The 12,704-nt window shown below is 44.5% G+C and overlaps 1 protein-coding gene across 2 annotated transcripts in view; it reads right to left on the reverse strand.

Moving 5' to 3' along the window:
* The window catches only part of BGN (biglycan), a 94,717-nt gene extending 91,426 nt beyond the window's left edge, over positions 1–3,291 (reverse strand). The window contains exon 1 of one of the 2 annotated variants that reach the window (XM_033921144.1): positions 2,987–3,291. The gene's annotated coding sequence lies outside the window, so the exon portion shown is untranslated. The remainder of the gene's footprint in view (positions 1–2,986) is intronic. The other variant, XM_033921135.1, reaches the window with a different exon arrangement.
* Positions 3,292–12,704: the final 9,413 nt, after the last annotated feature.

Raw genomic sequence — 12,704 nt, forward strand, 5'->3', positions numbered from 1 at the left:
TTCTACCTTGGAGAGAGTGAACAACCTGTCCTTATCTACCAAGTCTATTCCCTTCAGTACCTTGATAGAGAGAGAGGTCGTCTGGATCCCGCTGGGGGGTGGAAGGAGAGAGATACACACAGAGACAGAAGCACCTGCAGAGGGGGGTTGAAGGAGAGAGAGAAAAGCACCCATGGTTAGGGAGTAGGGAGAGATGCTACCATGGGGATCTTTAGGGGAATAAGAGGGTGAAGATGGAGAAAGAGGCAGATGCTAGGATGGGGGGACAGACTGAGAAAGATGGTGGGTCCATGGAGAGAAAAGAGATGCTGGTATATGGAGAGGGGGCAGGGGAGAGAAGAGAGAGATATTGATTCTGGGGTTAAGGTACAGGAGAAAGGGTAAAGAAGGAAGAGAAGCTGGTTGGGGGTGGAATATGGGGACGGGGTTAGAAGAATGGCCTTGGAGGGAAGGGAAGGAGAGGTAGGGATGGAGCTGGGACTGAAAGGATGATGAGATGCAGTGGGGGGTAGATGAGGGCTAAAAGGGTACAAAGGATGGGAAGGGGGACTAAGGAAATGGGGGGGGGGAGTGGAAGGGTGGGTCAGGGCTGGGACCAGTGGAAAGTAGGAGCAGGGCAGAGCTGGAGTGGGGTATGGGTGGGGTGGGGGCGGGGTCTTTTTTGATTTCCCAAATATGGTAACCCTATCTTTGCTTTCCTCTTTACTCTTGATAGAACTCTGCATCCACCTTTCAGGTCTCCACTCAGCTCCTTGTGCTGGATGATTGTTCCTTGGCCACTGAAGCAATATCCTACAGGCAGCCCAGAATGCAGTGGCTTAGTATGAGTGCACGCTTCAGTGCTTTGGGCTGCTAGAACATGTACTCCCACTCAGCATATCATCTTTCAGGTTTCAAACTGTGATCCTTGCTGGGCTTCCAGAGCTCAGAAGGTAGCCATTGGCCTGGAATTTGTGAGTGCCAGGGAAAGTGCTGCAAAAGGGAAAGGGAAATTAGTCCCAGAAAACAGGAATGTTCCTAGAGCCAGGGAGAGCAGAGCAGGGGAATGATCTAAGCCTGTGGTCAATAGAGAGTCACAAATTGAAGATGAGTTTAATCTACAAACGTTACTAAGTCTTACCTGTAGATCAGGGGTAGGCAATTCCGGTCCTCGACAGCCAGAGCCAGGTCAGGTTTTCAGGATATCCACAATGAATATGCATGTGATCTATTAGCATACAGTGATAGCAGTGCATGCAAATAGATCTCATGCATATTCATTGGGGAAATCCTGAAAACCTGACTGGAGTGCGGCCCTCAAGGAGGGACTTTGACACCCCTGCCTTAGAGGGAACTACAGTATGCTGTACCTGAGTGTAACCTGCCTAGAGCTCAGGCTTGGAAATGATAAAATCCAAATCCATAGAGGGAAAGATGGGTGAATGGAAGAAAGAGGGACAAAGAGAGAGGGCATATGAAATGCTGTAAAGTTTATGCAGGACTGCACAGAATCTAACTCTTGAACTGTGGCAGGGAACTGAGGGATCATATCTGTAGTTCTGGTGTTACAAATTTTTCATTTCATGTCATTTCTGGTAATGTTCGTTTTCATTTGGCCATTTTGTCAATAATGGTTCAGAACACTGGTTCACACATGCGCAATGGTTTGAATGGGTGTGCTATTGGAAAAAGTGCACACTTTTGAAAAAGTATGCAGTGTTATTAGCAAACAAACCCCCCCCCCCATAAAATGTGTGTGTTCAATAATGACATGCAATGACAGCTCACCCCCTCACATGGTAAAAGGCAGCAGAGGCTATGAGTCAGGAGAACCACACAAAAGAGCTCAGAAAGGTGACCAAGATTTTTCACAGCACTGCATATGATTAAGAATAGGTGCACAGAAACTTTTAAATGAATCAGACTTTATCTGCTTGCAGCCTGGGAACAGGGACAGGTTAAGGGGGGAGACTAGTCCAAAAGTGTCACTGTGGGAGAGAGGATGACACCATCAACAGACGTGGGCGGAAACTGTCTGTGTATCTCTATGTCCATGTGCCTCCTTGCCTGCTTTTCACAGCATGGTGTTGGGAATAGTCAGCTGTGACAGTGTATTTTCAGGGTGGGGTCTCCCCTGTGTAAGGGCCAGTATCCAATTCATGAGCTGTGCTGGAGAGACATGAGGATTGTGCAATATGAAAATTGGAAAGGGGGAGGAGAAAGGGAGGGGAGAACAACCTTGTAAATTTCTTCTGGGCGGGAAGCAATTCTGGCAGCTCCTCAGCCATCCTCCCTCAACATGAGCACAGGGAACATTTTAAAGAAATAGCAAGACCCAGCCACCCAAGGAAACATCTGCTCCAGCATGACAACTGCTGGAAAAGACACCTTTCAGAAAAGCTCAGCTTGAGCAGCTTGCTATCAATGTCCGGGACCAGGCATGCCCTGCCTGCCTGCCAGGAAGTTAATACACAAGTACAGCTTCTCCCATAGAAAACCCCATGCACACCTTTGTTTTCAAAAGTTCATACCTAGTCAATTTTTAGGATAATTTGCACATCTGCACAGAATTGTGTTTTCACTAGGGGATCGAGGCAGCTAGAGTGCTCTCCAGGGGAGAAACAAGCACCCAGAGCCAGAGAGGTGATGTTGAGAGGAGTCAGTCTTAAGTGATGCTGAGGGGGGACAGGGTAGAAGGCGGATCCTCCGGATCTCCTGGATTTGGAGAATCCACTGGATCTGCCCTTTACTTTGTTCCATGCTGAGGTTTTTGCTTGCTTTTGGGCCATCTTTTCTCTCTGTATCTGCAAGCTAAAATGCAGCATCTCCCTTGATCTCATAACAACCTTGGGCATGGAGTTACAATTTCTTTTTCTGCCCATTCTTTTTTTTTTTTTTGGCACACATAAAGCCCCAAACTCTGCATATACGAACCAGCCTCCCCCCTCTGAACTGCCCCTTCATAGCCGGGCTTCCCACATTTTTGAGAAATGAATGCAGAACCTACCTCTAACTCTCTCCGCTTATTTCAGGCTTGTTTGAAGACTTTTTTTGCTGTCGGCTCCCCAGAAGTGACGAAGAAAAGAAAATGAAGCAGAAAAGGATAAAAGGAGCTTTAGAATTCCAGACAGGGAATAGTTCAGAAAATAAAAGTTAAAAGGATGGGGAGGAATGGAAAGAAAAGATATTTTTTTTTCTCTCCTCTTTGTTTCCTGCCTTGCTTCTTTGCTCCTGTCTCCGCCAGCAGATCAGAGCATCTAAAGTCTTCCATACAGCGCACACCCTCTCACAGCCAGAGAAATCAGAGGCTGTGGATTCAAATCCCACCCCCATCCTCTGTCCAGAGCCCAGGATGCTGTCCCAGGGTGGGTGGGGTATTGCAGGGACGGAGGAAAACCTGCAGACACTTAAGTTCACTGCCTCCTTGCCATTTAAAACAAACAAAATATCTCCTAAAATTAAAAACTGAAGTGTTTTGTATGCAGGTATTTTTCTTAGAGCAGCATGTGTCTTCAATCGCTCCAACTGCCAAAAAAATCTTTCAAAGAGAGTAAACAAATGTTTTTTTTTTTTTAAAAAAACACCTCTCCCCTCTGCCTCAAAGAAATGCTAAAAGGGGTCGTGCAATGGGAGGTTTGGACCGTGGTAAGGAGAGATAAGGTTTATTTTTCTGTACCGTTCTCCCAGGGGAGCTCAAAACGGTTTACATGAATTTATTCAGGTACTCAAGCATTTTTCTCTGTCTGTCCCGGTGTGCTCACAATCTATCTAATGTACCTGGGGCCATGGGGGGATTAAATGACTTGCCCAGGATCACAAGGAGCAGCGTGGGTTTGAACCCACAACCTTAGGGTGCTGAGGCTGTAGCTTTTGCCTTGTGGGTCTCTATTTGGTGTGTTTTGTAAAATCATAGGAGGTGCCATGCTGAGCTAACCCAGTGGTCCATCCAGCCCTGTATCCCGTCTCTGACAGCAGACAGTCTGAGTAGCTTGGAGGAACTCAGCATGTCCTAACTGAAAAGCCCATTTCCTTTTGCTCACTTTCAAAAGCAGAAAGCAGTACAATACCAGATGCACAGGGTTCCCAGAGAAAGCTTTTCAGAAGGAGGACAGGTAGAAGCTCCTTTGGCTCGGCCAAAAATTAGACCATCTACCTTCCTCCATCCCATTGTCCTCCGGCCCCCCATTACAGCTCGAGTTCTCAAGCAAAGTTCTGGGTGTCACCTTAGACTCTTCTCTATCCTTCAACGAACATCTCCAATCCCTGGTGAAGAAATGCTTCTTCAGCCTTCACATGCTAAGGAAAGTCAGACCCTATTTTCACCAAAAACACTTCGCAGTCCTAGTACAATCCATCATCCTCTCCAGATTGGATTATTGCAATTCTATCTACCTCAGCCTAACCAAGAAAAGCCTCCACAGACTTCAGCGGATTCAGAACGCCGCAGCTAAGCTTGTTTTCGCGAAAAGCAAATTTGATCACGTCTCACCACTCCTGTCTAAGCTCCATTGGCTCCCAGTAATCCCCAGGACCCACTTCAAATGTGCGTGTCTGGCCTACAAGATCCTACATGGCATCCTTCCTGCCGTTATCCCTCTATCCTGGAACTCCCCAACCCCTACTTCCTCCAGATCCTCCCAAATTTTTAAACTATCCTTCCCTTCCATAAAAGGTATTTCCCATGTAGGCAAACTTGGGTCATCCCTCCCCTTTAGAATCACTGAGATCTGGAATAACCTCACCTCCCCTCTCCGAACCTCAAGCTCCCTCCAACTCTTCCGCAAACACCTAAAAACCTGGCTATTCTCAAAACTGTAACACTTCCCCCCTCTTAGGCCTCTCACCTTCCCCCTTTACACCTAACTCTTTAATCTCTCCACTGTAGTTCCTCTCTCATCTTTCTTCCTGTAAACTGTGCCGAGCTCCGCATTCGTGGAGATGGTGCGGTATATAAACCCAAGGTTTAGTTTAGTTTAGAAGCTCTGTCAGAGGAAATGTGGGTTATGGGTCTTTTGACAGAGAAGTGTCACCCCAGGCCAAAAAGGAGACATATTTATTTATTTTTAATTTATAATCCACATATCCTACAATTCTATGCAGATTACAAATTATTCAGGTACTCAAGCATTTTTCCTTAACTATCCCAGTGTATCTAATGTACCGGGGGCCATGGGGATTAAGTAACTTGACCAGGGTCACAAGAAGTGCGGGATTTGAACCCACGACCTCAGGGTGCCAAGGCTTACACAAGGCAATCCTCCTTCAAAGGCTCTAACCACTGCTTTCCATATTTTATTTATTGGGCCTTTTTATGAAGAGGTTCACCCCAAACAGTTTACAATACATTGAATAGTAATTAGGTACTTATTTTCCCTAACTGTCCTGGCAGGCTCACAATCTAACTGGTATCTGGGGCAAAAGAGGTTTGAGTGACTGGCCTAGAGTTGCAAGGAGCAGTGCTAGGATTAAACGCACAACCTCAGGGTGCTGAGTCAGCAGCTCTTACCACTAGCACACTCCTCCACTCCATATCCTTGTGCAACTCTAACAGTGTGCAATTCAAAAGGGATCATGACCATAGAAGGGGCCTGAATGCATGCAGTATTACTGAATCTGCACTTAACATGTGCCAGGATTTTCACCAAGTTTCAGTTGGTGTAAATCCTCATTCCTAAAGTTTGCTGTGGAAATCAGCTCTATGCAGGGGGTGTAGCTATCTCGACTCATCCCCCACATGCTTGCCATGTCAATGTAGGCTAGACTGGGCGGGCCTAACAGCCTGGGACTTGCCCATGCAGTGCAGGCCATAGAAGAGCTTGCCACAGTGGCTCAGGCACTGCATCTGGGCCAGACTGCAGTGGCAATCCCACTCACGGCTGCATCATGCCTCCATTCAGCCCAGCACTCCATCTTAAGGGTAGTGCAACTCCCACCCACTGCAGTCTCAGCACCGGAGGTAGGGGCTCGATGGCATGCTTGGTGGAGGGGGGGGTTGAGAGGGAAGGAAAGAGAGAGACAGCACAGGAGGGGGGGAAGTGAGAGGAAGAGAGAGGCTGTACAGGGGAGGGAGGGAGGGAGGGAGGGAAAGAGAGATGTCCACTTTGTGTACAAGCCAGCCCAGTGTGGGCTCAGGCCCGTCCAAAAATGGCTGGCTATCTACGCAGATTCGAACCCACAACCTCAGGGTGCCAAGGCTGTAGCTCTAACCACATTCACCACACACTGCTGCTAGTTCCAGGTCAGCAGAAATGGGCTGAGTCAGTCTCATTGACTCTATAGAGCAGAGATTCTCAACCCATTCCTCTAAGCACTCTCAGTCCAGTGGCGTAGTAAGGAGGAGGGCAGGGCGGACCTCCCTGGGCACCATCTTGGTGGGGATGTCGGCACCTCTTCTCATCTCCACCCCCACCCCCATGCTCCTTCCCCATCGTGTACGCACTTTGCCTTCCCCCCGTGCCTCTAGCTCTTTGCTGGCATGAGCAGCAGCTCCAACCTGCTGCTCTCACTGGTCTCAGCTCTCCCTCTGAAGACACTTCCTGGTCACGGGACCAGGAAGTGACATCAGAGGGAGAGTTGATGCCGGCATAGTCAGCAGATAAATTTGCATGTACAGCCTCCATTGTATTCAAATCTTATCTCTTGCATTCCAGAATAAAAAACTGACTCTTGATGTGTCCCAAGGATGCTAGGAATTATTAAAAAAGGGATGGTTAACAAGACTAAGAATGTTATGATGCTCCATGGTGCGACCTCATCTGGAGTATTGGGTTCAATTCTGGTCTCCTTATCTCAAAAAAGATATAGCGGTACTAGAAAAGGTTCAAAGAAGAGCGGCCAAGATGATGAAGGGGATGGAACTTCTCCTGTATGAGGAAAGACTAAAAAGGTTAGAGCTCTTCAATTTGGAAAAGAGACGGCTGAGGAGAGATGATTGAAGTCTACAAAATCGTAAGTGGAGTAAAATGGATACAAGTGGATCAATTTTTCACTCTGTCAAAAATTACAAAGACTAGGGAACACTCGATGAAGTTACAGGGAAATACTTTAAAAACCAATAGGAGGAATTTTTTTTCACTCAGAGAATAGTTAAGCTCTGGAACGCATTGCCAGAGGTAGTGGTAAGAGCGGATAGTGTAGCTGGTTTTTAAGAACGGTTTGGACAAATTCCTGGACAGTCTGTTATTAAGACATGGGGGAAGTCACTACTTGCCCTGGATCAGTAGCATGGAATGTTGCTACTCCTTGGGTTTTGGCCAGGTACTAGTGACCTGGATTGGCCACCGTGAGAATGGGCTACTGGGCCTGATGGACCACTGGTCTGACCCAATAAGGCTATTCTTATGTTCTTATCCCTACTACACAGTTATAGTTCTAACTTTCTAGAGCAGGGGTAGACAACCAGGATCCTTCAGGGCCACAACCCAGTCAGAGTTTTAAGATTTCCTCAATGAATATGTGTGATGTTGATTTGCATGTACTGCTTCTGTTGTATGCAAATTGGTCTCATGCATATTCATTGTGGGCAATCTTGAAATCCCAACTGGGTTGTGGCCCTCAAGGATCCTGGTTGCCCACCCCTATTCTAGAGAGAGTCTTTTAGCACTCAGTGTGGCATAAGGTCATTCCCTCATCCAGGTCAGCCTGAACACGTAGGTCGAGTTCTGGTAATTCAGATTTCCCAAAGAGAAAATATGATTTCTCAGAACTGCCAAGCTTCCTAGTTCCAGAAGGGCCAGCCCTGTTTTTGAATATACATCTCAAATCGCTGTGCTTTCTGTAGTCCTCTAGTTCTTAATTTAACCCATTGATATGTGTTGCTATCACATAATACACCAGGATAAGGCCATCAGAAATCCAGGACTAGCCTAAAATCTCTCCTGAACTGGATAGCTGGAAACTCTGGAATTCTCCTCCCTGCATTCTATAGAGCAAAACAAGGATGTAGGATGATCTGCCTGTTCATATTGACCTGGGTAATAGCAGTAACATTAACCCCTTCTTTTACAAAGCCATGTTAGCAACTGCCACACGGAAAACTCCCCAAAGCCTTTTAAATCCCTATGAGCTATGGAGCAGTTACCACAGTAGCAGCCGCTAGTGTGACTTTTTAAAAGGGGGGGGTTAAAGAAAAAAAAGAAATGTGCTTGGGTGGCTTGCACAGTAAATTTTATTTATTTATCTTAAAAATTTCTATACCGTTTACAACTAAACGGTTTACATAATTTACATACATAGTTTTAAAACAAAAACATGATAAAATAAGGATACAAACATACCTTAAAAATCATGTCTGCAAAATAATACCGTAACTTTGCATAATAGCGATCATAAGTAGTTCATCAACTCTTCCAGAGAAGAAAATTATTTCTAGAAAAAGGCATCTACAAATAACTGCGTTTTAAGTAATTTTCTAAACATACCCCATACCACAAACCATTAATACTCATATATGAAAATCTCTATGTATAATAATTTCAAGAAGGGTATAAATCAATTTCTAATATTAACTAATGTTTCAAAACAAAAAAATCAAAGAATGTATACAAAGAGGAGGAGGACATGAATTTAAAAAATCAAGGTCACAGACCTATAGTGTACACAGCTTTTCCAAGTCAGGGACTTAGCATGCTGTTCTTAGTGACATGATTGTAAGCATGGTCCAATCAGATGCAGGGCTGCATGATGTCATGGACAGCAAGAATGCAATTCTAAACCAATCAGAAACAATGCTGCATGATGTCGCCAGTCCTGCTCTATGCTTCCCAGAGTGTCATCTGCCACTATCTGCCGTATAGTTAAGGATTCTCTCACTAACTGTATTTTCTCTAGCCACCACAGATTAAAGGGTCAGCTAAAATTAACTAACGGGCCAGTGCTCAGAAATTCTACGCTATAGGAAACAGTTCCCAATCCATATCACAGGAGCAGCGCCAAAACCTAGCTCCCCAATGCTCAATGCTAAGGTTATGCAAATGGTATGCATGCTGTGAGACCGAAAGGAAGGGGGAGGAGTGTGCCTGGTGCATGCACTGAAGAGTTTTATGGCAAGCATAGCTCTTGTACTCATATGCATGTCCAGGCACCTCAGGAAGTGAAGCTCACATCGGCACCTTGGGAAAGGGAATGGGACTTGTATACCACTTTTTTTATGGTTACACATTCAAAGCGGTTTACATATATGCAAGTACAAGAATGTTTGCAGTGATGGCTCCAAGGTGGTGGAACTCTCTTACGAAGGAATTAAAACCAGAAAAAGTACACCGGAAAGTTCAAGAAAGGGATAAAGACACAGTCTACTTTAACTAATAAAGCAGCATAGAAGAGATAGCTGGCTACTCCCCACTAGGAACACAACATAGCACATGATACAGGTATTATGTGTGCAAATAAGTAAGATTTAAGGCTCCTTTTACAAAGGTGCGCTAGCGTTTTTAGCGCACGCTATAGCGCGCGCTACCCGAAAAACTACCGCCTGCTCAAGAGGAGGCGGTAGTGGCTAGTGCGTGCAGCATTTTAGCGCACGTTAAGGCCCTAATGCACCTTTGTAAAAGGAGCCCTTAGTACAGGGGTAGGGAACTCCGGTTCTCGAGAGCCGTATTCCAGTCAGGATTTCCCCAATGAATATGCATTGAAAGCAGTGCATGCACATAGATCTTATGCATATTCATTGGGAAAATCCTGAAAACCCGACTGGAATACGGCTCTCGAGGACCGGAGTTCCCTACCCCTGCCTTAGTATGAACATAGTACACGATACTAGTATTATATGTGTATATGTGTAGGATGATTGATTATGGTATAAATGTGTCTGTATTGAAAACCATCTAAAAAATGCAAATTCCGTATTGTAACACCTCACGTAAACCACTCTGAATTGACTCCCAAGTCATTAGTAGCGGTATAGAAGCTTTCAATAAATATAAAATATAAACTTATTTTGTACCTGGGGCAATAATAAGCTTTTTGATTGATTTTTTTCACTTGAAATGCATATATTTAAGTGTAGAAAACAAGCGCCAAAGTGCGCTTTTCACTTTTGGGGCGTGTTCGCCAAAAGGCTGTACCAAGTATTTGTATCTGATTTGGCCCCAAATACATTATACATATTTGGCTGAATACGAATAATTTGGAGCTCTACTGTGCTCAATCCGATTGAAATAAATACTTGATCTCTAATTTTATGTTGCTTCCTTTCCCCTCCTTTACAAAGCCGCGCCAGCATTTTTAGCGCCGGCCGTGGCGGTAACAGCTCGGACGCTCATAGGAATTCTATGAGCGTTAGAGCTGTTACTCCGGCGGCCGGTGCTAAAAATTCTAGCGCGGCTTTAAAGGAGGGAGTTTATTTGTTATGTTAAAGTTCATATTCAATATTCGTATTTGGCCAATTCATATTTTTCATTATTTGTATTCAAGCAAATAGTAAAATATGCTAATCAGTACAGCTTGGACGTGCACACATTTGTTTTTCACGCTCAGCACAGGCTTCCTTCCACTTCTGAAAGAAAACTGCCAGATTTTAAACTGAAAAAAAAAAATTAGAAATCCTCTCTTCAAACACTCCGACCCCAGATCTGATCTGGTGTTAGGTTCTCTGAACATTGGGAGGGAAGAGCAAATGACCTCCCTTACATCCGTTTGACTACATTTAAATACAATTTGTTCTAATCTTTGGTATTGCTGTAGTTTCCTACACTGCAGCCCGCTGTACATTATGCGCAGATTAACGGGGGCGCTAGTCTAGCACTAATTGGCTCTAGTACTGGCGTTAGGTTCTGAGAACTGGCCCATAAGTATTATAGGTGAAATGATCTGAGGCCTCCCAAACATTTTCTGTGAGAATTCCCCTTGTGACTTTGGGCAAGTCACTTACTCCCCCCCTCTCCCCTTTACAAAACCATAGCGTGGTTTTTAGCGGCGGCCGTGGCGGTAACTGCTCCGCCGCTCATAGGAATTCCATGGTTTTGTAAAAAGGTGAGGGGGGAGGTAATCCTCCATTGCCCCAAGTACAAAATAAGTACCTGTATGTATGTAAAGTGGTTCTGTACCTACAAAAAAAGTTGGTATACAAGTCCCAATCCCTTTCCATTTTGTACAAAGCCTACAAACTGGTCCCAGAGAGCTCAAGATTTAAGAGAATTCCTTCTCTAAGAACCAAATATTTCTAAGATTTCATGGCTCTAGCTGGCCCCATGGACCCAAATTCTGGACTCATGCATACACCCTGCCCTCTGCCTCCTTCAGCTAGAGTTCTGCACCCTCAGCAAGCCAGATCCTTGCATGTTGTTCCTGTGTGGGATACCAATCAAGATCTCCAGAGAGGCAGACATTCCTCAAATGCTTGTGTCTTTCTATCATCTCTCCTGTTTCCCCTCCCTTCCCAATTAGGAAGGCTGCAATTTGCAAACAGTGAAGGAGTGGGGGGTCCTTTACCAGGAGGAGAAATCTCAAATCTAAACCTACAGCTTTCCTGCTCTGATCATCCTTAACCAGTTGAAACATGACTGCGGGAGAGAAGACAAGAAAAGGAAATTTATCAAATGCTTATTGGCTTTACATGCAAAAAATATGCATTGAATTTGTGGTCCAACATAAAAAAAGGTGATACTATCTAACAAGAGAGAAAAAAAGAACAGTTCATGACAAAGTCATATTCTGTGCATCTGAGGAGTCTTACAGTAACTCAACTAGTTGTCAGACAAGGCTGTATAGCCTGGTATACATTCCAGGGTACTGAAAGAACTCAGACATGAAATTGCTGATCTGTTGTTAGTGACCAGTAACCTATCGCTAAAACTGTCTGAAGATTGGAGGGTGGCCATTGTTACGCCAATTTTTTTTAAGGGTTCCAGGGGAGATCTGGAGAATTACAGACCAGTAAGCCTGATCTCTGTGCCGGGCAAAATAGTAGAAACAATTATAAAAAATAAAATTGTGGAACATGTAGACAAACATGATCTAATGAAAGAGAGTCAGCATGGGTTCATCCGAGGGAGGTCTTGTCTCACCAATCTGTTTGACTTCTTTGAAGGTCTGAATAAACATATGGATAAAGGTGAGCTGGTTAATGTAGTGTATCTAGATTTCCAGAAAGCTTTTGACAAAGTGCCTCTTAAGAGGCTCCTGAGAAAATTAAACAGTCATGGGATATGAGGAAATGTTCAATTGTGGATTTAGAAATGGTTGTCGGACAAAAAAGAGAGGGTAGGGTTAAATGGCCATTTTTCTCAATGGAAGAGGGTAAATAGTGGTGTGCCGTAGGGATCTGTACTGGGACCGGTGCTATTTAACTTATTTATAAATGATCTGGAAATTGGAACGACAAGTGAGGTGATTAAATTTGCAGATGAACTGTTCAAAGTTGTTAAAACGCATGCAGACTGTGAAAAACTGCAGAAGATCTTAGTAAATTGGAAGACTGGGTGTCCAAATGGCAAATGAAATTTAATGTAGACAAATGCAAAGTTATGCACATTGGGAAGAATAACCCAAATCATAGTTACTAGATGCTAGGGTCCACCTTGGGGGTCAGTGCTCAAGAAAAAAAATCTGGGTGTCATTGTAGATAATACACTGAAACCTTCCGCCCAATGTGCAATGGTAGCCAAAAAAGCAAAAAAGATGTTAGGAATTATTTAAAAAGGGATGGTTAACAAGACTAAGAATGCTCTAATGCTTCTGGTTTGCTCCATGGTGTGACCTCACCTTGAGTATTGCATTCAGTTCTG

The sequence above is a fragment of the Geotrypetes seraphini genome, chromosome 1 (assembly GCF_902459505.1).
Source record: "Geotrypetes seraphini chromosome 1, aGeoSer1.1, whole genome shotgun sequence".
In the NCBI taxonomy this organism is placed as follows: Eukaryota; Metazoa; Chordata; class Amphibia; order Gymnophiona; family Dermophiidae; genus Geotrypetes; species Geotrypetes seraphini.